The sequence below is a fragment of the Lagopus muta genome, chromosome 13 (genome assembly GCF_023343835.1).
Source record: "Lagopus muta isolate bLagMut1 chromosome 13, bLagMut1 primary, whole genome shotgun sequence".
NCBI lineage: Eukaryota > Metazoa > Chordata > Aves > Galliformes > Phasianidae > Lagopus > Lagopus muta.
The window spans coordinates 7424452-7448901 of NC_064445.1; the positions used below are offsets into that span (position 1 = coordinate 7424452).

The 24450-nt window shown below is 36.8% G+C and overlaps 1 long non-coding RNA gene across 13 annotated transcripts in view; it reads left to right on the top strand.

Moving 5' to 3' along the window:
• Positions 1-24450, top strand: part of LOC125699723 (uncharacterized) — a 122752-nt gene that overhangs the window by 17720 nt on the left and 80582 nt on the right. For 11 of the 13 annotated variants that reach the window (XR_007379670.1, XR_007379672.1, XR_007379671.1 and 8 more), the window contains 3 exons: positions 14531-14572; positions 19367-19436; positions 24150-24264. This is a non-coding gene — a long non-coding RNA (uncharacterized LOC125699723). Of the gene's footprint in view, positions 1-14530; positions 14573-15640; positions 15745-19366; positions 19437-24149; positions 24265-24450 lie in introns of those variants that run through there. The other 2 variants (XR_007379682.1, XR_007379680.1) reach the window with 2 other exon arrangements.

A 24450-nucleotide genomic window follows, 5' to 3' on the forward strand; every position in this document is an offset into this window, starting at 1 on the left:
TGTACTAATTGAGAGCTCATGCATTTGAAGGCTGCAATGGACAGTGTGATTCTCTGACTCTGAAAACTCCAAATGTAGTACAATAATGTAAATCTAATGAGATGGCAGTCTAGAAGTCTTAAAATGTATGCTTTCTGAGAAAGTTCAACCTCATTTAGACATAGTATAGAAAATAAAATGTTCTGTTCAAATCCAAACTTTACTGCAGGAGGAGTAAGTACTGTGGGTTTATGCACAAATGTTGTGCTAACGTTGCTATCAAAGTTAATATATGGGAAACGACCACCTGACTTGGAAGTCTCCCAAAGTCACCCACATTAAATTAATTTGCTAAACGAGGGTCTTTTTTTTTTTTTTTTTTTTTAATCACATTGTTTTAAGCATAAATGCTGTAGGAGGGGAATTGTCATTGCATTTTCTTATATATTCAGCCTGTTACTACTTTTGTTATCCAGCCAAACCCAGAAAAGTTGGACCAGGATAATCCTACAGTACTAATAATTTCAAAAACAAAACTCCAAATTACAAAAAATGAAGTATTAGAAAGCCACTAAATTGGGAAGCCAATTTTCGACTCCTTCACAACATCTGTATTTTAGTAAAAGTCACACTGCTTCAAAAGTCATCTCCATTGGGGAGGTTTCAGGGTGCCCACGTTAATCTGTAGTATGTTTTGTGATTTAGACCTACGCCCCTTAAATTAAAAACCGAGCTTCAGAGGCACTCTTTTCCTCTCATTGCTGACCTTGCTCTGAAGTAAGAGGAGTTGAATGAATTTTATTGGCAGCTTTTGTAATTGTTTTGAAACCACTCTGCTTTTTCTTTTTGTAATTGAATAAGTTGGCAAAGCTTCTCAAAAGTGCCTTGGAAGGTCATTGGATAATAGCTGGCCTCAGCCGTACTTAAAACTAGATTTGTTAACTTATGTTACATTTTCTCTTAAAAACAAATTAACAATTTAAAGCAATGGTACATTAATTGGCCAATTATAACGGAATTTCTGTGAAGAATATACAGCACTACCACCTCATTAATAACACATTATTTCATCATTATTAACACCATTACTGTGAACATTAGATGAATTAATAATGTCTGGTCACAGCAAGCATTACCAAAAATCTCTCCCAGTCTGTGAAATAATTTGGCCCATGGTCATTCCACGCTGGCATTTTATTTCAGTGATCCAGGCAGAAGCAAAAAAGTCTGTAGAATACTGCAGTCATACACCCTGCCAAGCATTACCTTTATGGTACCTAAGGAATGCAACCTGGGGGCTGAGGGACATGGAAATCTCTTGCTCCTTCCATTTGCTTTAGCTGAGGTCCAACAGAGGTCTGTGACTGCAGTTAAAGTGTAACTAGAAAGTATTTGGCCTTTTTCTAGCAATGAGTTTTCACTGGTCTATAAAAAAAAAAAAAAAAAGGACAGTTGGACAGCTATAGAAATCATTTCAGTGTGGTTTCTTTTTACAAACAACTACTGATGTCGGTTTGTATTAAAAAAAACAAATGTTTACGTAAGTATTAAAGTGGCTGAAATTTGTTTTGCATTCTACAGAGTTAGAAATGTGATCAGGGAACACAATATTGAGTTTGTAAATAATAAAAAATTAAAGCGAGTTTTGAATTAAAAAAATCAAAGCATTTCTTTTTGTCAGGTAGAAATCTTCTAGAATTTTCAGGATTATTTTTCCTGTTTTTTGTACAGAAGCGTTTCAGCAAAGCTTTTTAATCACTCCATCTACATTTTTCATTGCAAGTTTCTAATCAAAATCTATCATTCTATTCCTCATAAATCTGCACTGCACTTCATCTAACTGATAGATTTGCAGGCTGTGAGTGCTCCTAGAAATGCAGTCGTTGTTTGTGATGATGGGAAACTTTTAATGTATGATGTAATCCAACTGTATGGCAAATGTAATAGAGATGGTAAAAGTGACAGCATTGATTGGACTCTTAGGAACCTATACGGATCCCTGAGATGTTCCAAGCTGGCCCGTTTCCTGTTTCAGACCAAGGAGGAGGGAGCTGAGGGGTGCAGAGAGAAGGGAGCTGCCCCTGCCCCATGTGCAAGTACCCTCACCTTGGGTCTGTCTGCCTGCTTACCAAAAGGTGGGGACAGAAGCATGGAGACAGAAGGGAGCACAGAGAGCATGGGTGAGGGCAAAGGAGACCCAGTAAGCAGGGCATAGGGCTTGTAACCAAAAGACAGAAATGATGTGCCAGCTCTGTGAGAGGCGGGGAGTTTGGCATGAGGAGAGGAGAGGAGAGGCAGCCTGTCAGCTGGGAGGGAAAGAGAGATGACCTGGCAGCTGAACTAGAGAAAGGGCAGGAGACCTGCAGATGTAGCAGGCTGCAGGGAAGAGAGCTGCCCAGCTGCCTGCCAAACAGTGCTGTGGAGGGAAACAACCCCCAGTGATCTGTCTGTTTGAGTGGCTGAGATCATTTGTATTTTTATTCATTCCAGGAGCTAGGATTTATGGAGTCAGTAGGCAATGGATAGTCATCATGAATCCATCCTCCAGGATGCCTCCTAGAGAAGCTTTTGTATGAAACACTGTGCATATATTTCTGAGAATGCTTCTGGAAACTGAATTAAACTTTTTTGTTCTCATCTCCCTCCCAGCAAACAAGCTCTCTGGACTTCAGTTTCTAATTTCTGTGTCATGGAAAGCAGTAAAACTGAAACCTTACTTGATGCTCATACGAGGATATAAGGTGTACAGGTGGAGTTTCTACTTAAAAGCATACGGAAGATAGCCCCAGCCAAAGAATTGATAATCCAGAGCAAACCACTCTTAGTTGTTTTCTATAATGTTCCAAACAGATGTTCAAGAAATTTTAATTCATAAAGGAGTATCTGGCAGAAATACTTTTAAATTTTGGATTTTTTAAATAACTGAACACTTTTTTTCTAAGTCCTTGATTTAATTTGTCTCAGTTTTGGTATAAATGATTTTAACTTGTTTATTTTTAACAACAGTCTCAAAACTGATACATTAGTTGAAAAAAAAACCAAACTATTTTTCAGTGGTAATGGGATTTTATTATTATTATTTTTCATTTCTTTACAAGAGCTGTAAGAAAAGCTGACAATATTTGTTTTTTAGTGGTGCAGTGAGGTGATCTTAACAGGAATAATATCTTTCTTCCTTAATGATTCCCAAGAGAAGCATTAGGAGAAAAATACTCACTATAGACATGGAATAAATCAGACTTATTCCAGGCTAGATAAAAGAGATGTGAGTGGTGTATGATGCATAAACTTAATTCGGATTTGGAAAAGAAAAATTGCAGTGTTAACAAGAAATAATAATAAATTATACTTTATTGTTAACTTATGGCTAGGAAAATCTAGTGACAGAAATGCTAGATGTCTAATATAATACCATTACTTGTATACACTGCGATTATAAGCTTTAAACTTTCATGCTGCTGCAACCTTTTTGTTTGTTACCTGAATTACACAGAGGAATTATTCAACTATCTGAAAGAATGTCATGGAATATTTGGCTGAGTTTCCTACTGAAAGAGCATTTACTAAATCCTGTTAAAACTGAGCACAGCCGTGAATGTACTGAAATGCCATCACTTTGTAATATTTCTGTTTTGAAGTATCTCAAGAGGTAAAAATAGTTCCAGCTTTGAATACCTTACAGAATCCTTGTTTTTATGTGCCTAATTCCTCTGCAGTTGGGTGTTGCATGCAATGAGATAGTTAGGATCATTTCATACTAGATTCATATGGCCAATGGAGCCAAGCAGAATTTACTCAGAAGGGAGGCAATACTGATAAGGTCATAAGTGAAACTTGTAGGGAGCGTCTTGAAAAATAACTGCGTAAAAAAGGGGGATTTAAGACTAGATTTATGTCTGAGCTTTGTTTTGGTGCACAGAAGGAAGTTTCATGTAATGGCTTAGTCTTGTTGTTAGACGTATTTAAAGATCCCAGAGTCTTACGAGAACAAGAAATTGCTCATTAAGTTCTTTGCTCTAGCCTATTGGACAAATAGATAAACCTCTTAAAGGCAATGCAGAATTTTTTATATGCATGGAGAAGGCTCAGGAAACAATTCTCTAGCTTCGTATGAGACAGTGTAGGCCACCTTTGTGTTGGCTGATAGCTATAAATAACCATTTGGTTCTTGATAGTCTGAATTATGAAAAGACACATCTGTTTATCTATACATATGTATACATGGGTATGTACATGTGTATACATTAAGGGGAATGTATTAGACATGATAGCAACAGTGCTGTGTAAAACTTCCAGAATGTACTTCTTACAAGCCTGGTCAGGCTGATCACATATAGTTACACTGGCAGTTTGGATGCTGAACGGCAGTCCTTTTGGCTAAGGGTGCAGTCAGCATACTAAGAACAGATGGAGCAGATGGAGCTGTAAAACCACTCCAGGCTCTTCTGCCAAGCTACTCCTTGCATAGGAGGCTTCGGTTCTAGGATGGCAGGAAGGAGAATTCCTTCCCTTCATTTTACCGGGGTGGTTTAAGTAATTTGTAAACTGGAGGAATACAAATTTTTCAGACAGTGACAGGTGCAGTAGACTTCTGGAAGAGGCCAGAGTCAGCGGCAAGTGGGATTGTGGATAAAAAAGCTGGCAGACAAATCTTAGTGTATTGATTTTAGCCTGCCAGAATGTATATTGGATGAGGCTGGAGACCTGCTGACTCTGGCCTCTCCTCGAGACTGCTGAAATGTTCAGATGATGAGGCCGGTGAAGTAACAAAGTCAAGAATCCAGACTTATTGATAAAGTCATTCCAAATTTAACAAACACAAACACATATGTAGAGATCATCTTTGTTCAGAGCGCAGCGTGGGCTAAGGAGTTAGTTTTTTGTTGTCGTTCTGGAGGGCACTGTTTTGTCTTTCCGATTAGCTGCTTTGGATTGCAATTCTTGCCTTGATATAGCCACATAACTCCCATAAATGCAGATGGGAAAAGCATACAGGTGTTGCAGAGGGAACAGAATTCTTGGGATTGTTATTGCTCCCTGCCGTTGAGAAACAATGCATGAGTTCTGGGCCTCAGTCTTTTATTTTCTGTTTAGTCAGCCACACCACAATGTCTTACTGGACCTTTTTAAGAATGAATATCTTCAGTGATTGAAGAAAAGCAGAGCTATGGAATTTAGAATTCTGCCTTGATATTTGATTTAATTACATACCTAATCCATGCAGTTGGGATCACAAGGAAAATTGCTCCCAAGGTCTCTATTTCACTGACAATTTAGGTAAACTCTTATATCTGTGTTTCTTCATCAGTGTAGTATATAAGGAGTAATCAAGTGATTCAGAACCATTATTTTATTCACATAGTAAGGGAAATAGTTATAGTAGGTTCCCAACTGGCAAAATTTTAAAGTTATCCTTTTATGAACAGAAGTTTATTCATGTCTAGGCCATGTAGGTAGGAGCTCTTCAAGTGTGTTTTGGTATGGTGCTTTTTAATGAGCAGAGGGAGAAGCTTGCCCCAGAGAAGCAGCTGCAGTATCTTGGTCCAAGTCTGCTCTTTCATAGCTGAAACGAAGAAAGGGCATTGTGGTTGTGTGAGGTCTAAGAAGCAAAACTGGAGCAAGGTTCTCTCATTACAGTTGTACCTCTTAGTCAAACAGCTGCCTCTGCAAGACAGCTTATTTCAAAATTGCATGGTAATAGTTTTGGTACCCTTTAATGAAGAAAATTACGTATTTATGGTTTTGGAAGATAATGTACTTTTCAGTTTAGGTATAAATTACATGTAAACTTTTATCGTGGCTGAGGGATTTTTTTTTTTTTTTTTTTTTTAGGAAAAGAGGGAATGGCCTCTAGTTGTGCCAGGAGAGAGTCAGATTGGATATAAGGAAGAATTTCTTCTCAGAAAGAGTGATGTTGCATTGGAAAAGGTTGCCCAGGGGAGTGGTGGAGTCACTGTACATGGAGACCTTTAAGGAAAGAGTAGATGTAGCACACAGGGATGTGACTTAAAAGACAACATTGATAGTAAGAGGACAATTAGACAAGATGGTCTAAGAGGTCTTCTCAAATCTTAATGATTCAATGATTTTCCACATCAGGAAATCAGTGTAACGAAACAAGTAGTTCACTCTCATTTCTAGTTGCAACAGCTTCCTTGAATCTGTACTGAAAAGAGTTGTTCTGTATTATTTTGTTTGAGTCTTTCATTGTGTATTTCCATTTTATTTTTCTCAAAGCTATTGTATTTTATTTGGGATTTCTATCCATTATTAATATACAGTTGAAAAGCTGTCGGACTGTCTTGCAAGAAAAATCTTTATCCAATCAGTGGCGGAAGGTTTTTGTTGCTTTGAAAAGTGATACAACTTTCTTACTTGAAATAAGGACCTATGCTGCATAATAGTGTATAAGTGTTCTGCATCTAATATGTTTTAGGTTTTGTTTACAGAAAATGTGAAAAAAACTATGATGTATCTTGGGGATTCATTACAAAACTGTAATTTAAGAGACTCAAACTCTGCAGTGATTTTAACTTGCTGTGTGACCTTACATATACCTCCAGGCCTTCTCTTCACCATCTGTGAAGAATGGCAGTGATATTTCTTCAGCTTGTTAAGCTGTTGCAGGGCAGAATGCAGAATGTTGTGTCGGTTTTTGATAGATGTGGGAAGATGCCTGCGGACTGGATCAGTAAACTAAACTCACCTGTTCTTGTTCAAAGCTTGGTGTCCTGTTTAAATTTGTTATAAACTTCCTGAAAATCTCTTCAATATGAATAGGAGAGCTGTCTGCACATAGAGTACTGCTTTCAAACGTGTGTAGAACTGTAGAGATCTAGATTAATATTCTTTTTTGTCATGAACATTGCAGATGTGTTATGGCACAGCACTGCTAGGCAGCTTTGCTTTGGTGTGGTTGCAAAGCAGCTCCTGAAGGCTTCTGAAAGCACAGAGCTGTGGAAACTCAGAGCATTGTGGTGCTAGGGGCCGCGTGAAGAAACAGGGATTTGTTCCTTTCTCTAAAGAAGATTTTCCTTAATGAAAATTTGTCAGTGAATGAATGTGGAGTATATTTCTGTAGTGCGTAGAAATGTACATAGAATGGAAAGAAAGTAATTCAATATTGAGTGGAAAATTACAGGAACAAAATTCAAAATCTGAGTGTTGATTAATGTCAGAACATAACTGTTGGTGGGCGGCATTTGAAAGCAAGTTTTCAAAGTCAGCATGATCTCAGTCTGAGATGATGTCAGAGCAATGGGAAATCACCTTAGAGCAACATTTGATGAGAATTGATTGCAGCCTTATCATTGCAAGTTTGTTATCGGGTGGTTGCTAACTCATGGCAGATGTTTGTTTATCTTGATTAGATAATGCTGCAAGACTTTGGCATCTGGCTGGAAAGATGAGAAGGTTGCTCTATGGCAGGGGGTGTGTTGGAAATAGTTGAGAGAGAAGCAAAGTTGTGTTTTGATGCATTCAAGGTTAGGTTTATTACTTATTTTCTTGTTGCAAGCACTGAATGTAGTAACACTATAATATGCTTGAATGCCTACCAAATCTACTCGTGGAGTGAGTTAATATGTACACATTGATGTCATTATGTTCAAATTGTTAAATGAACCTACAAGTAGAATCAGATAGAGCTGAGAAAAGATGAATGGATAAAATATTTTTAGTTTCTGTCTTTAAAGGTTTTAATTCTCATATCCTGTTAAATAATATGAATCTAATGCAGTGAATGATAAGAAATAATGAAAGATATTCTGTGTGATCATGGAAGTCTGCTTTCAAATCAAGTTTCTGGCACTACTGGTTGGCACACATGAGTGTTACAACTAGAATTTGGTACCCAGGCTACACTGCAGAAAGTGGTCTAATATGGTTAGGGTTGATGTTTCGTAGTTTGTTTGACTTTTCCCTAGAAATGACCAGTATTTTTCCTCTGTTCTTTCAGGGGTTAAGTTGGTATATCTATCATTGTTCTGAGCACAAACTATTCAGGAATTCCTGCAACTTTTGTTTTGATTTAAATTTGAATGTCAACTAATACCTGCTCATTGCACTGTCTAGGATACAATTTGGGATTACTTCATAAATACTTTTTATTTTTTTACTTTTAATTCATCAGTCCAGCTCCTGCAGTAGTGTGCAATTTGAATTTTACCATGTTGAATGCTGGCACTAGGAAAATATGATATGATTATTTTTCAACCTTATTTTTATCTGTGAAATAAAGAGCTGATTAAAAACATTGCAGTCACTGTAATGTTTTGGCGTTCCTAGAATGATCTGCTAATGGGTACCTACTGCAGTGACAAAACTTCATGTTGTTTCTGAGAAATCCTTTGGCTGATCTAAATTCCATGAAAATCTGCTTTATTCCTATAGAACTGTACTCAGCTCATCTCTGTGGGTGCCTAAAGAACTGTCTTTTGACAGGTGAAACCTCATTAGTTAAGAGCTATCCCTTATTTCCTTACAGATAACCATGTTGTCTTAAGAATCAAAGCTCAAGGAGTTTTATTTCAATCCAAATGATTACTTTCCCTTGGATAGATCTCTCTTGAATTCTGAGTTCAAATTTTAACATATTTCAGTTTAAATTATAAGACTCCCATTAGCTTGTTCTTTAAGAACATAAATGAAACTGTCAAGATATGTACTTAATTCTGCATAAACTGTAATGATCACAGATGTTGGTTTAATAACCTCAGTTGCTAGCCAGAGATGCCTTTAAAAATAAAAATAAAAAAGATATCTGATTATTTTTAAATGTCCCATGCGCTCTATAAATGTATTTAAAGATAGTCTTGCAAATTTATTCTCTAAGCAGATATTTTTTCTGTTTATGAAGTTCAGAGGATCATTCATGGAATTTACGAAAAACTTATTAATAAATATATAAAAATATATTTCTATCATTTATTCAAATGCTTATATCTTTGTAAAAGACTCATTAAAGGGGCAGTTAGGCTTCTCTATGAATATTTGAGGATAGAAGAATGACTCCCATCAGCCTACTCTTGATTTTTCTATGAAAATATGTTTCAGAAGATTTAACAGTTCTTGAATCTATGCTGATCGGGGAAGTATGCCTAGTTCTGCATGCTTGCCTTGTTGCTCCCTTGATTACTTTCTCACATATACACAGAAAGAATACTTGTATTAATTAAACTATTAAGACATTTGTCTTAACACTTCAGTCTTGTTCTCCACTCTTCTTACTTTCAGGTACAGAAAGATACAAGCTAGAAGTTCCTGACATTTCTTTCACTTTACTGTTATTTCTCATAGAAAGCAAAAAGTGGCTTCTCTGGAACAATGTTCCAAAAAATAGAATAGAAAAACTTAATAAACAGATTTGGTTAACTGTATGTTAACCGTAGATTTTCTCCCATGGCTACGCTCTAAAAATAAGATACAAAGAAATGTTGTTTTTCTCTCATGATAGCAACTGTGTGAAAAACTGTTGTCTACCAAGTTCCATGGAACACAGCCCTGAGATCCCTACCAGGTGTATCTCTTCATACCCGCTGGGAGTATATTTGAAGAAAGTATAATAAAATATAAAGATGTGGTAATTTAGCAGACTTCAGAGGAAAAAAGGAAATGATGGAGATGCTTAGCTACAGGTCACATTAGTTTCAGCACCAGGCAGATGTACCAGCCATGATCCCTGGGGTCGCAAAGAATTGAGTTATGGAACCCAGATGTCCCTGCGGTGCAAACTGGCACAATGTGAAAGGCCAAAAGCAAAAGGTGAGTGGTGAATTTTACAGAGAGGTAGTGATTTATCTGAAAGGCCTGTCAAACAGAGCAGACCTAAAAGGGACAAAGCAACCATGCTTTCTCTCTGGCGTATTTTCCAGTTTTGTCAGCCAAGGTCTCTGTGAACCCGTTTGAGTACTTTGGATGCAGTGATGCTATCTAGTGGAGCTGAATAGACCTTCACAAGTCCTTTCAGCTGCGTTTCCTTTTGAATAACAAAGCCAAGAACTTCCAGCAGCTTCTCAGTTAGGTGGCACTTCTGACTGACTGCCCCTTTGGCAGCATCCTCCCACGCACTTCTCCTTGGTCTTGGCATTTCTGGATGAGATCGCTGGGTAGCCACCAGCTTATTTGTGGAGAAGTGACTGATGGTATGCATTCTTCACTTAGGAAGTTTAATTGTTCATTCATTACAGTTGGAGCTGTATCCCAAGCAGACCCTGAATCTCAAAGTCAGGTCCTAGTTTTGAAGAGCTTTGTAAAGGGATTCTGAGTTTTAAGATTAGCCTGTTATCAGAAGGGGAAAAAATCCTTTAACGTTGGAAAAGGATGCTATGCTTTTTTCTTTTTTTTTTTTCCCATTCTAATCCATGAGAAGGGGCACTATAACCTTTCTGACTGACACATTTTCTTCTTTTTAACTCTCCAAGGATTTTGTCCATCACTTCCCACTGTGTTAGCTTCTTTTGCCATTTCTATGCTGATAAAAAAGCCGAACCTCCAGTAAAGTCTGGATTACCAGCAGGTGAAGTGTTTGGTATCAGAGTCACCTTAGGCACCTCAGACATAATAAGATTTAAAATCTTGACCCATATCCTATAGAGAGTGAAACAGTAGTATCCATAAGTACTATGCTTTGGTTAGGAGGTCTTTGTATAGTCAGCAGGGACTGAAAATCTCGTAAAGGCAATAGTTATCTCTCAGATCATCTGGATGAATCTGTCTTGACAAAAATTTTGGGAAGTCTCTAGGACTGACTTTTTTGTTTTCCTCAAATCCCTTCTGCAAACAATGCACTTATTTGCTATGCATTTAAAGATACTTTTTTTTTAAAGAACAATAATAAGAAAACCTGTACTGAACAAAAGCAAGGATTTGTCTAGTCCGGTATTCTGTGTCCTTCCGTAGTGACTGAGGAAGAGCAGGGTCTGCTACCTTCTGTATTCGTGTTCTCACGGTGTGGTAGAAAACTTTGTCCTGTACTGAAAAGTTGCAAACCTTGAAGTGAGTTTTAACCAGAAGGGACAGTATTTCTCCTCTTTATCTGTCAGTTATCTGTGCTGCCAAATCTTTATGACAGTGAATGTATATCTTGCACCTTTTAAAAAGTATAAAAATTACCTGAGATGTCACCATACTAAGATAATTTGTCTTCCCTGCTTACTGTTCAGTTACCAATTCAAGTTTTTGCATATTTTTTTTAGATCAGTAAATTTGAATAAAACGTTCCCAGTGGCTAGCAAAATTAGTTACAGGGTATTTATGTCAATAAAGAATAAAATTGTATTTCAGAACAACGTGATTAGACTAAGGGAGCTCAAATTGTCAATATGATGAAAATTACTCAAAGAAGGCAATTAAAACTCAAATCCATGGCTAAATTGCTATTGGTTTTAAGTACAGTGAATCCAATTACACATTATGTTATAGTTTAGTATATGATCTTGAATACAGTAGCAGAGTGTCTTGTTGATAAAATATCAATAGGTAATTAGAGAAACAAATCTATTATCACACTGAAGTAATTCGCAAATCCCAATCAGCATTCTTACCAGCCAGTAAATGGTCAGAAAAGGTGGATAGGAGCTAAAATCTCCATATGCAGTGTGCAATTTTACATGCATTTTGTATATATTATCATTATAAGACTAAAAATAAAATTTATATGCACAGTTTTTTATGGCACTTCATTCTAATTAAAACAAAGGAAAATATTTTGAGGGGGAAAAAAAAATCACAGCGATTTATCTCTTGCTACAAGGCGTAAACCACATTGTCATCATCAGTGTCCTTCTACAGATTCAATGACCTTGAGTTTTTCAGGATCAGAAATGTCATTAAACACTGAGACCTGAAGTGAATGATTTCAAATGGCTTTCTATATTTAACAACAGAGTTATTAATAAGCTTACTATCATGCTGAGCTCTCTTAGTTAGCTTTATCTTCTTCCACAACCCATACTTCAGTTCAGTCTTCGGAATTTTGTTTTGTTTCCAATGACTTTTGCATAAAGAAACCTTACAGCACCAGACTTCATTTATGCTCATTCGCATGAAAGGTAAATTCCATGTTAGCAGTGCTGCCGTGCAAGTTGGTGATTGCAGTAGTTGAAATTTCAATGCTTATGTTTGTACGTAATTGGACATACCGGAACAAGAAAAGAATCTGCAGGAATTTCGTGCAATATCAAAATAAATTTGAATTTTTTAATGTATAAAATTATTTAGTAAATTAGTTTAATCATGATAAATGATAAAAACCAGTGGTTTTCATTTAAATTGTAATGACACAGTATTAGAGAATCTGGATCAGATGTTATAACATGTCTTTTTCACCAGTCTATGAGCTGGGTTACAACTGCTGTGTGTGTCATTTTAAATTTGGTCATGGCAATTTAAGAATGTAACAAAAAATAGCAGCACTGTGCAAAGAGGATGGCTTCATGGCAAAAACAAAATGGAAATTTGTGTAACATGAGCCTCTGAGAAAGAAACTGTTTTTGATAAATTATGAAATCATATTTAGCAAACACAGATGCCTAACATTTTTGTTTGAGCAGTAATGTGTTATCTGAATCTCTGCATTACTTTTACAGTCTTGCTTAAGGAATTTCTACAGTAATGGAACAGATTATTTGCATGTTACGCCAAATAACTGATTATGTTTACTTTTTTGTAGTTCATATTTTATGATCTAAAAACTGTTTTGATACATGATAGAACACTGAATTATTTACCCTGACTTGTTTGATACTGCCTTTTGATTTTTAGGGTGTGTGAGAGACTGTAGATATGAGTAGAACATTAAGCAATAAACAGAAGCAAGAGATGCAGCTGCTTTTCCATAAACAGGGCAGCTAATGCAGGTAGCTGTAGGTGAATATTCTTCATTCCTGTAAGTAGACACAGTGCACTTAGTTACGAGCAGCAAAACAGGAGCAGTATTTCATTTATTCCACTTTTTCCTCAAGAAAATATATTAATGAAAAAATGTCTTTTTCAGCTGGTTGTATTGCAGATGATTCCTTGGTAGTGTTTCACATCTGCCAGGTTTATTTTCCATTTTCTCTTAGCTTGATGTTGATAGTATTAATCCCTTAACTTGCATTTGTGCAACGTCTTTCCTCGAGAAATGTGTGTTCTGTTCACATCAGCGGGAGTGATGCATCTGTGTCTTGGGTGAATGCAGCTTGCCCTTCATATATTTAAAGGGAGGGTATATAAAGTATAACTGCACTGAATGATCTGTGCAATTGAATAGAAACCTACTATGGTATGAGAGATAAATATACCTATTTAACAGACATCATCTCTGTCAAAGAAGCATTTCTCTGCGGGTAAAGAAAATTAACATTTTAAAGAACTCCTCTTTGTAAAGTGCTTTTCTTGGTTATGTTTATATTTAAATATGAAATATATATATATGTATATCAATCATGCAATTTGTCCACTATATTGTGCTCTTTTCGCTCCATTCTTTCTACATTTCTGTGTATCATCCCCATTTCTAGACAATGCTCACAATAATGAAAAAGTGTAATTTACAGTATTTAAAAAAATGTTGCTCCATGAAAGTAATAAGAGCAAACAGTGGACTTTCTATACTGTTATTTTAAGATTTGAATTAGCATATTCCAAAGCATATATTTCTTGAACAGCTGATGTTGTCAATTAAAGCTATCTACTTGAACTCTAAACTTAGCAATGTATTTTGTGATTTGAACTTTCCTTCAAAAAGAAGTTTATTCTACCATTATTCTGATTCTTTTCATACCATTCTGTGGCCAGTCTATATCGGATTGCAAGAATTGTTTATACTTAAAAACTAATCCTGTAGTTCTGAGATTCTTTGTAATGATATATGAGGGTTGCTCCAAAAGTACTGCCTCCTATTTTATTATATATATGCCCACAATATCAGTGGCAGATGTTGGTGATATGTCAGTAGAGGTTGAAACTTCACGCCAATATTCTATTCAATTTTGTTGAGTAGCAACAGATGGCAGCAGAGGAGCAGTCTGACTGACTGTCATCTGACATGTGTATGAAGCAAAGGTATGTCACTGAATGACATTAAAAAAAAAAAAAAGCAAGCATCCATTGACAATTAATGATGATTGCTGAACATTTATGTAGACTAAATAGTGTATATGAGCACAGTGTAGCAGTGGTTGCTGGGTTTCAGGAGTGGAGACCGTGACATGAAAGACAAGCCACATTCCAGATGACCATGCAGATTTTGACGAATGTGGCATGCAGACTCTTGTTCATCACTGGCAAAAATGCATAGCTAGTAGTGGTGTCTGTGTGTTTTGTAGCTGATAATTTGCTCTGTCAAATAATGTTGCTGCGCTCTTCGTATCTGTTCTGGTTTCCATGGAAATAAATAGGAGCTATTACTTTTGGAGCAACCTACATATATTGAATATATTGATCTAGGGGCTTTTAATGTCTTTAACCTTGTAAAAAATAGCATCTGACCTTTTTTTATAGCTTTTCTAGGTAGCATGGAGTCTAGCTGATTAATCATTCTGTAAATCAAATTTTCTGTCTTGCGTAGTTTTGTGCCTGGACATACCTCTGACACTGGAGCAGTTCTGCGGTAAGTGGGTTTGATGTTCTGGCTTTTCTGCCTAACAAAGGAAATGAATAGCGATACTTGGAGTACTCCACTGACATGCATTACTGTAATAACTGGGAGGACATCTCTGTATATATTTCAGGCTCAATTGTTTTGCATTTGAGTAGAATTATAGAAAAAAGATAATTAACCTATATAGACCTAATACACTGGTTTTATGTTAGGTTTTTGAGACACAGTAAATGGGGAAAAAAGTTACTGGTAGCATGCAAAGGACAAGACATTTCTTCTCTGTGATCTGCAGAAGAAAACATGCTTTAAGAGATGTCTTTGCAGCTGTGGCAACAAAATAAATCAATGCTTTATTTTGATTGTCTGCCTTGTTTTCATTAGTTCTGTACAGGCTTTTTGAATCTTGATTTTGACACTGAATTTGATTTTCCTCCAGTATGGAAAAAATTGATTTATTGTAGAATGAATTTATTTTCTTTTCACCTGGTTTACACAATGAAACCTGGGTAGATTGGATTTCACTTTTAGCTCAGTCAGAGGACAAAATGGGTGAGCGCCTCTATTCATAATGGACATGAATACATCTCCTGATACCCATTTCATTTCCTCTATGCTTTTTTTCCACTGGTTTTCTCCTCATTACCTAGACTCCCACAGCAAAGTCTGAAAAATAATAACTGCAGGCTGTGAGTTGTGCAGGTAGTCCAAGTTGAAACAGAACTCCTCAGTATGTGTAAGGCAGAGTGTATAGAACATAGAACAGGATTTTGGCATCCACGAATCAACCCAATTGTGAAAACCAGTTCCTTGCATAAAGTGCTAGTCCTTTTGGCTCATTAAAATAATGGAAAGGCAGATCTTTACAGGATGTGTTTGCAGTTATTTTGCCTATAACAATTACTTTAAAAAAAGGAAACTTATGTAGACTCTGACCCATCTGCACTACTGGAATTAAAAGCCAATTTGTTCTTGCTTTAATGTGTAGTCTCTTGGAATCATGTTTCTTGGCAGCAGTAGTAGATTGGCCTTTAGACTTTGCTTCTGAAGTTGCTGGAATTGCATTTTCTTTGTGTGCATCCTCTGACATGTCATATGTCTTCTAATACGCCGCTCTGTAGATCTACACAAAATGAATGCATGTTTTTTAAGCATATGGTGCTGTTGGAGCTTTTGTATGTCAGGTAAGTGAGAAGTGTTTTTAAAGTACTAAGAACAGCAAAACTGAAGGCAGGCACTCTCAGAGTGTTTTGTTGTGTGTTTTTACAGATTAATGTAAATAGCAAGTATATTCTATGGCTTTTTGTTTTGGCCTTCAACTTTTCATAAATTTATTCTGCTGCCAAACTCAAATTATTTGAAAACTGTCCTAATTTAATTGCACTTAATATTAACACATTTTTACCTTTGATGTTTAATGTACCACTGCTATTTAAACATCGACCTCTGCCATGTGTAGTCGCAGATTGGCAGCTATGTGATAATTAAAGAGTGTTGTGTGGATGTTCAAATAGTTCAGAGAGAGCCTGCTTGATTACATTGTTGTTCCCTGCAGTCCTCCAAAACTGTAAATATTTAGTTGGCAGTAAAAGCCAAAACAAAGATTAAGAGAATTTGCTGTCCTAAATCTCCTGACGGGTGTAGACCTACCATTCTGGGAGCTGATCAAGCAGAGCAGTCCCAGCCAGAAACAGGATAATTTGTCAGTATTTCATCCCCAGTGATCTGTTATATACAACTCTAATTAAAAATAATCCCAACCTATCCAAAAAGCTTTTGTCAGTTACTAAATATTCACAAATACATTTAGATGTCCACTCTTGCCAGCTGAGTCCTACAATAAAAGAGACTACAGGGGATGATTTGCCTAAAGGTAAATTTTTTCCCCCCAAAAAATGGACTGGAGCATGAGGCTAATTAGTCAGCTCAGTTCTGCGTTTACTCCTTCTGTCTGCCACACACAAACCACATTCTGTGTGACCAGATCATTTCACCTCTTCTCATAGAAGCTTTGATATGAGTTTTGATCCCTGGTCCCAGTTGAGAAATCTGCTTTCTTTAAAACCCAAAGTGGGTATACAGCCATGTGTGGCATGCAACCAAAATCCTTTCTGTAGCACAGAGCTAAGTAACTGGGCTGGATTTCAAGGGCTTCCAAAGGGACGGTAGAAGGTGCCAATGACTGAGGATTAGTGACTGTTGTCTAACATTTGATACCCAAATAGCTATCTGCAGTACATTATGAAGTGCTGATGCTCTCTGGTGTGATCAAATGCATGTTGCATTGCCATCCTGTGCCTGATCCCTGCCCTCTCCCTTTAATTAATGAGAAGCTCAAAAACTCTTCAGCAGGCACAGGGAGGTGTGTGGGCACCTCTGTCTGTCTGTGATCCACATGTATATAATCTTTTCCTTATGTTGCATCTCCATGACTGTCTGATTTTCATCATACATTGATCACACTAAACTGCCCATGAGTTCATTGCCTGATAATAAAATTTCTGCTTGACTTGACAGTATTGCAGTTGTTGAGCATGTGCAGACATGCTGTTTCACTTGGAAGTGAAACACTTTTTGGAATAACAAATATTTGAGGGGAGGAGATTAAACAATATAGGATTTTCTTGTACAGAAGAAAACGTCAAATAATAGCACATCACATTTCATACTGTTTATAGATGCATTATGAATGAAATGCAGGATGATCCTTGTTTTATGACTAAGATATTAGCAAATGATCTTATTTAGTAGATTGAAAAACACAGAAAATCTACAGTACCGTCCTGGTTCCATAGTAGGCAGAAAAGGAAATCAACTTTCATTTATGACCATGAAAAATAAAACCTGGATGTAGTCTTGTCTGGATGATGCAGAGTGTTGTGTCTGGGAGAGTATTTCTGTCTGATAACAATGAAGTAAAGACTGTGTTTATTGTAAGCTGTATTCTTGTTTATTTCTTTAGATACTGCTTCTATTTAAAGTGTTTGATTTAGTATGTATGTGCAGGTTTTGAGAGTGTTTCTATCAATGTAGAGTCACACCAGGTCTTTAGCTTTGAAGGCTCCTTGTGAGTTTAGTGGTCGCTTCATGATGGAGCTGAATCTTACCTAGGTTTTCCACAGCTCTGACCTCTGAGTTGAAGTTTTCTGGAGATGAGAAATGTCTGAATTTTTGTTAGGAAAAAAGAGGAGTGTGAGGATAAAGCTTAGGGGAAGGTGAAGCAGTACCACAGGGGTATTGACCCTGTCACACATCCAAAAGTGATGCGGAGAAGTTTGAGCAGGGATGTGGGCATGGGAATGATGATGTGTGCATGCATTCATAGGCCTAGCCAGGCTGATTGCCTGTAGGGTTTTATGCTGTGCTGAATGAATGAAAGAACTGTTTGTCTGTGGGCATCTCACTGAGGAATTCTAATGCAGAGTTCTCTGTACTCATGCAGTTTATGAATTCCTTCACGTGTGTTAATAAAGCTTTCTTCTTTGCAACTTCAGGCATAATCAGAGGTGAGAATTTAAGACCCATTTTTCTTATTTCCTCCTCAGAAGTTTTTATTGAGAGATATAAAATGATCTCATTAAGCTATATATATCAGATACTTAAGGTTCATAGCCTTAAGAAAGTTGCCTGTTCACTGCACACAAAGGTTAAGTTTACCTCAAAAAATACAGGTTTATCTCAGAAACAACCTTTAATTTTTTAAATTTCAGTGGACTGCTCTGGCTTAGCACATTATGTTATTTTTGGGGAGGATCATAAGGATGAAAACATTTGGTTTTTTGGGGCTTTTTTTTTTTGCGTGTCACACTTTAATTCTTGATGCCCATGAGAAAAAAAAAAAGGGGGGGGAATTAAATCAAATGCACAAGATGCCAAATTCATTTTAATAAGAGTTCACTGAAAGCCTGAAGGTGACAAACTTCATGAAGTGTTAGGGAATATGTGCAAGCAAAAGGAAACTTGTGACTTCAATAAAGAAATCTCAGCAACATGCCCTCCGAGGACTTTGTAACAGCTTCTCCAAAGATTTACACCATCGCATGGCTTCAGCAGAGGCATGCCGTACAGCGAGCTGTGCGACAGTCAAGCGTAAGCATTCAAAACAGAAGGATCATTCCACCTGTGATATTTCCCTGTGCCCCAGATGTGCAGTGTGCTGGATTCCAACCAGCTTGCCATACAGACTTTTTTTAGTGACCGCTGTATGTTCGTTAGCCTTGCACTGCAGCTGGCTCAAGCTGTGCATGAGGGAGAAAAAATCCTGTCCTGCAGTTCTGCTGGTGTTAGATTGCATGGAAAGAGAGATTTTTGGCATGTGTAGCTGTCAACTCACCACATGGGAAACATTCGTGCACTGATGCACATTGTATGAAGGTTAATGTAAAAACTCCATGCTGAATAGCAAATTTGAAGTCTGGTGGAAAACCTTGGGGCTTGCTGCTGTTTGATGAGGCTGATGTGGATAGACTAATGCTTAAAGACTGTGCTGGGGGTGGAGGGTGCCACGTGTAATGTATAGTCTCTTTGGAACACAAGAGTCAGCCTGCCTCCCCCATTCCAGCTGACATAGGCGATGATTTAAATCAGCTAGAAACATTTAAGAAAGAATGGCTGAAAACAAGAAATTGAATGCTCATTTCAAAAGAATTTGTGCCTATTACTAGAAATTCATTGTCAAATAGATCTCACATTTAAAAGTCCATGTTTGGTAAGCAAAAACATTAGAACTTCTCAGGGGACTCTGAGCATGGAAGATCTGTAATAACAGGGTTATACTCAGCCTCAAATGCTTTTATCTGTTTTCAGACCCAGATCTGACTAAATGAAAGTCTTCACTTGCCTACTTCATCCATTTGAAAACTAGAATATAAAAAAAGTGAGTATAACCTTTTATATCTAACCAAAGCCTTCAACAGATCAAATGTATTTCCCAAAATAAAGATAAAACAGAATGTTAGTTTGTGAAGCCTTGAATCATTCTGTATTTCAACCACTTAAAATACTTCAAACATATACACAATCAGGACAAGAAAGCTGGCTCGGAAATTATAAACAAATTGCAGCTCTTCAAGACATCCTATACGGTTGGATTTTTTTTTGTTGTTGTTGTTTTTCCCCAGCTACATTCTACATTTAAATAATAAGAGCTCTTCCTTGTTTTGGACATCATTGTTTTTGTGTCTGTTTTGAAACCATCTATCTTAGCTGTTAAATTGAATGGGCTAATAATTATAGGGTTTCAGAGTTGTGACTTAACTTTCCTGGTCGTCCTTAGCTGCAGAAATGTTTTTGCATATGTATTTTCTGCGTGAAATTTCTAACCAGAAGTTCACCAAGTTTGACAGATGCCATCTATTGATACGCATGGGATTCATAACTTAAATTTTTTTCTTGGAGGTAGAGGCATTATATGAATACTTCTCAGGTTGTTTGTTGTTTGGTTTGGAGAGTTTCTGAATCCCTGTGATACAAAAGCAATTTCCATGGAAAAGCTATACAGTATTTTTCTTTCATACATTGTGAAATGTATAACTATACAATTGTGAATTCAGCATGAGAGGTGTGAAAGAGAAGTGAGGATCATTACTTTAGTGCAAGAGGAGTTTATTAGGCAGAGTGCGGTTATGCTGTTGGGTGAGGAGCCATGGATTCCTATTAACTGTTTAAAAGCTATCTACAACAACAGACACCTTATAAATTAATAGATGTACTCAAAACACCAAGTGACTGCAGAGAAAACAAATAGAAAAGGGCATGGTTACATATCCAGTTTAGTAACTACTATTTAATATCAGCTGGTGGAGTTGTGGTTTTCTAAGTAGCTGAGAGATGTGTTTTTGTGTAAAACATTAGAGATGATCTGCTTCCAAGGCCCGTTTCAGCAGCTCATTTTACTAAATGATGAGTGTCTATTATAAAACTCAGACTTAAATTATTCAAGTGAAGAATCCATCGCTATGAAGGGGAAGATGCAGCTACAGAATGAATGGATAGTGTAAGTGGCTGATGTAGATGGGATGACCTGATTGAGAGCACATGTGCTGCACCTGGCAGTACTGAAGATGAGATGACAGACAGTAATTTTCCCGCCTGTTATTTAAGGTTAAAAGTAGGGACATTAAATTGTCAATAATTAATTACAGCTTTATTGAGAAGTTAATTATTATAGCCTCTCTGGGTGCAGAAGTCTGCATGAATCTTCCCTGCTCAGGTTTAGTAACTGGGATGCAGTTTAGCATTCTCATCCTGATGTAGAGCAGAATGGAAGATCCTGCCTAGTAAACAGCAGTGCTGATACCTTCTTGAACCCTCATTAAAGTAAATACTATGCTTAGTTCCAGTAACTCCTTCCTTGGGGAATAGGAAAAGACTACTTTCATCAGGAAAAGTTGAAGCAGAGCAAAATAAATTTGTCGGTGCTAGTTTTAAATGGTTCTCAGTGTAAGAAAAAGATTAAAAGGATCTGTGCATGTGAACAAACTGGGGAAGTACTGAAACTGGGACACTTCAGATGGATGGAGTTTCTAAAAACATATCCTAATCTCTTAGGAGGCAAAAGTACCTTAAGGGAAAAGTACACTCAAGGCAATGCATATTTTGAAAAATCAGAAAATTATTCTTATATAAGGAGTGCACTCAATCACTTCTGCAAGGATGATGCAGCTCTAATAGTAAGAACCTGGTTAAAAACACTAAAGCAATTTGAGAGTAATACATTTCCCATTTGTAATAGAAGTGGTACCAAGTTGCTGCTTGGCTATGCGTCAACTTGTCTGGAAATACTTGATTTACATTTCTGCTCCATATCCAATACATTCTACTGTGTTGGGTTTCATCAGCCTCATCACCTTATAAAACACAGAACACAATGAAGTGCAGAATGGAGCCTGGCATCATTCATATTGTGTGATTTTTATAGGTTTTTAGTTTGGGGTTTTTATTTGAGGTTTTTAATTTAACAGATTTGCAAATCCATGTGGACTGTTAAAAATGTGAATATTTAAATAAAAATAAAAGAGGCGTAGTAGTTTGAATTTTGAAGTGGCCACAGTGGTTTTTAACACAATTTGATAAAGCACTTCTATTGGCTATTTCTGAATTAGGTAGCTGCTCTTAATGTTTTAATTTAATGACAATAATTGTGATTAGTTGATTTAAGTTTCAGGGTGGCTGATACTTTGCAGAGTCCCACTTGTGCTCATATATGTAGATATAAAGACTCCCAAGGAATGTATCATTTTTCCTGTTTTACTTTTTCAGTTTTATTTTCAAGCTATAATTTTCTGGCTATGAGTCTTTCAGAAGTTGAATTTTATTTATTTATTTATTTTGTATGACATAAACTTTTGGGGGAAAATGTGCTCTTTTGGCAGAAACATTCCTAGGCAGGAGATTGAATACTTCAGATCTTAAAACAAAAAAGGAGACTTTGGATATTGTTCATCAGGAAGTGAAATTTATTATGCATATTAATACAGTGTTAAGGCAGTTGTTTCTCTCAGAATGACAATACAAAGCCAAAATACGTTTACATTTCCAGCAGAAAACCTGACAAGTTACATTTTGAAAGCCCCGTTTCAGAAGGAAAGCAAAAGTTTTCTTAAAACTGGTTTTTCTAAGGGGACATGAGTCCTCTAAACACAATGGAACCCGTGCACTTGCTCAGAGAGTAAAACTGGTTTGAAGATGTTAGACTAATTTGGTAAGGAAATTTAGCTATTTTATCTGTAGTGATGCATCAGATAAGATGAAGCTAAACACAAACCCAGCCCATTTGTTTCTTATGATCTTTTTTTTTTCTTCAACGCCTTTTCCAAATTCAGAACAGAAGCACTTTGCTTTAGTAAAGTTGATGAGTCGCTTCATCACAGGTGTCCAAGCAGAGCAGTTTCTCTGTGACCAGCTGACAAAAAGCAGTGTACTTACATCCTGACCTACGAATCGTGCTCCTCCGCTTTCACCAAGAGAGAAACAGCCAGACTATGGTTGTGAATTTCCCAGGGGTTGGGGAATTGTGGCAGATCTGCCAGCAGCTCTGTGAAAGAGCTCTGGAGCTCCTGCAAGGTCCAAAACTTAGAAATGTTTGATGGCAAAAAGCAGGTTAGTTCAGAAAGTTTGGATGTGGAATTTTAGTGTCATCCAGGTGCAATTCATGCTGTCTAGACAAAAAGAAAATTTTAGCTTTCTTCTCCTCTGCTCCTTGTTATGTGCATACGGTGTTTTAAGCCGATGATGAAATGTCAGAAAGATAGCCATTTTAGTCTGGGCAGACAGATACAGGTCTAAAGCAGAGAATTAGATCAGCAGATCATCATCGTGGAGATTAAAGTTGAAATTGTATTTATGAAAAAGATCATTTGAGACAAGATTTAGAGCAAAAGAATCAGGGAGCTGAGCTGGAGCCTGCGGAGCCCCAATGAGTGCAGTCATTCTGAGGGCCCTGAGGGTTCAATTAACCTTGACAGCCTGGAGTCTCTTAAAAGGAGCAGAGCTTACGAATGAAATGCAATGAAAAATTACTACTTTTAAACTATTGGCAGTTTAAAACCTTGTCTCGACAGCAAAACCTACTCGGCAGACACCTCTAAAATGCTGTACGCTAAATGTGTTGTAAATTTATTCTTCTGGCAGGTTTATTTCTTCATTAAATATTTATGTTAGATGGGTTTTAGCATATGCATGACGTTGCTGTAAATTGGGTTAGAAATTTATCAGGTTAAGTCATGTTTGAGTCTAAAGGTCTCATTCTTAAATGTTCAGTCATGCAGCAGTGAAGAGGGAACCTACAAATAAGTAGTCAATGCAAAATATAATAAATTTGAAGAGGTGGCTCTGTTTTTCAGTTCATTCATGTAGGTATCTGTTTGGGGATTTAATTTTTTTCTTTCTTGCTCCTCCTTTATTTTGCACCTGGCTGAGGTGTTCCATAAGGTGGTGTTTTGTTGTTTTGTTTTTTTTCTTTTTCGTTTATGGTGGCACAACAAAATTAAAAGAAGGGAATCTAAATTTTTAATAGTGTGTCTCTTCTGTTTAAGTGGAAAGGAGGGAGCTATTAGCAAGTTGTTCTGAAATAACTGTTTGTTCTTTTTTATGTTCAAGAACATCTTGACAAATGAACTCTTCAGATTAATATGAAATGCACAGAATTACCAAAAGTTTCTCTGATAAACAGTTCTGTGAGTGGGCAGCTCATTGAGTTTTTCTGTCTGTTGGCTATGTATTTGTGCTGTACAATTTCATGATTAGAGTATTAAGTATCAAGGAAAACAGTGAACAGCCAGTCCTAATATAGATTTCCTGTTAAGCAATCATGAAGCCTTGGGAATATATGAAAGTGTTCTTTAATGACTAGCACTTGAATGGATATTTGCCAGTAACAAGTAACACGACCCCATAAATTAGAATACATCAATTTATGTTTTTATATTGGGAGGGGTGGGGGGGGGGGGGGATGAGAGGAGTGACATTTACAAATCAGTGCATTTAATATTTGACCAACTCTGGCTAGCATTCTAATGAATAGACTTTGTAGCCAGGAAATTCCCTACAGGATCTTTGCAGAATGAAGGAATTTTGTAATTTCTTCTAGAAAACCCATCTGTGTTTCTAATAAAAATCTGGAACAACTTCCAGTGATGATCTGAAGGCGCATATGGATGTTTTTGTAGTCCTCCTGCTTGCCATAGGACTCTCTGGGAATTGAGGTGAGTTGTAAAATGTCATTAACTAAACTCAATGTAATTGATTAAAAATTCAGGTTACTAGTAATCTGAATTCGTTAATGTAGTTTGTTAATTAAAAAGAAAAAGTGTTACTTGCATTCTCATAAACTGTCTAATATGCGATCTTCGTAAGTGTGGCTGTTTTTCATTTTTCTTGCAGTATAAGTC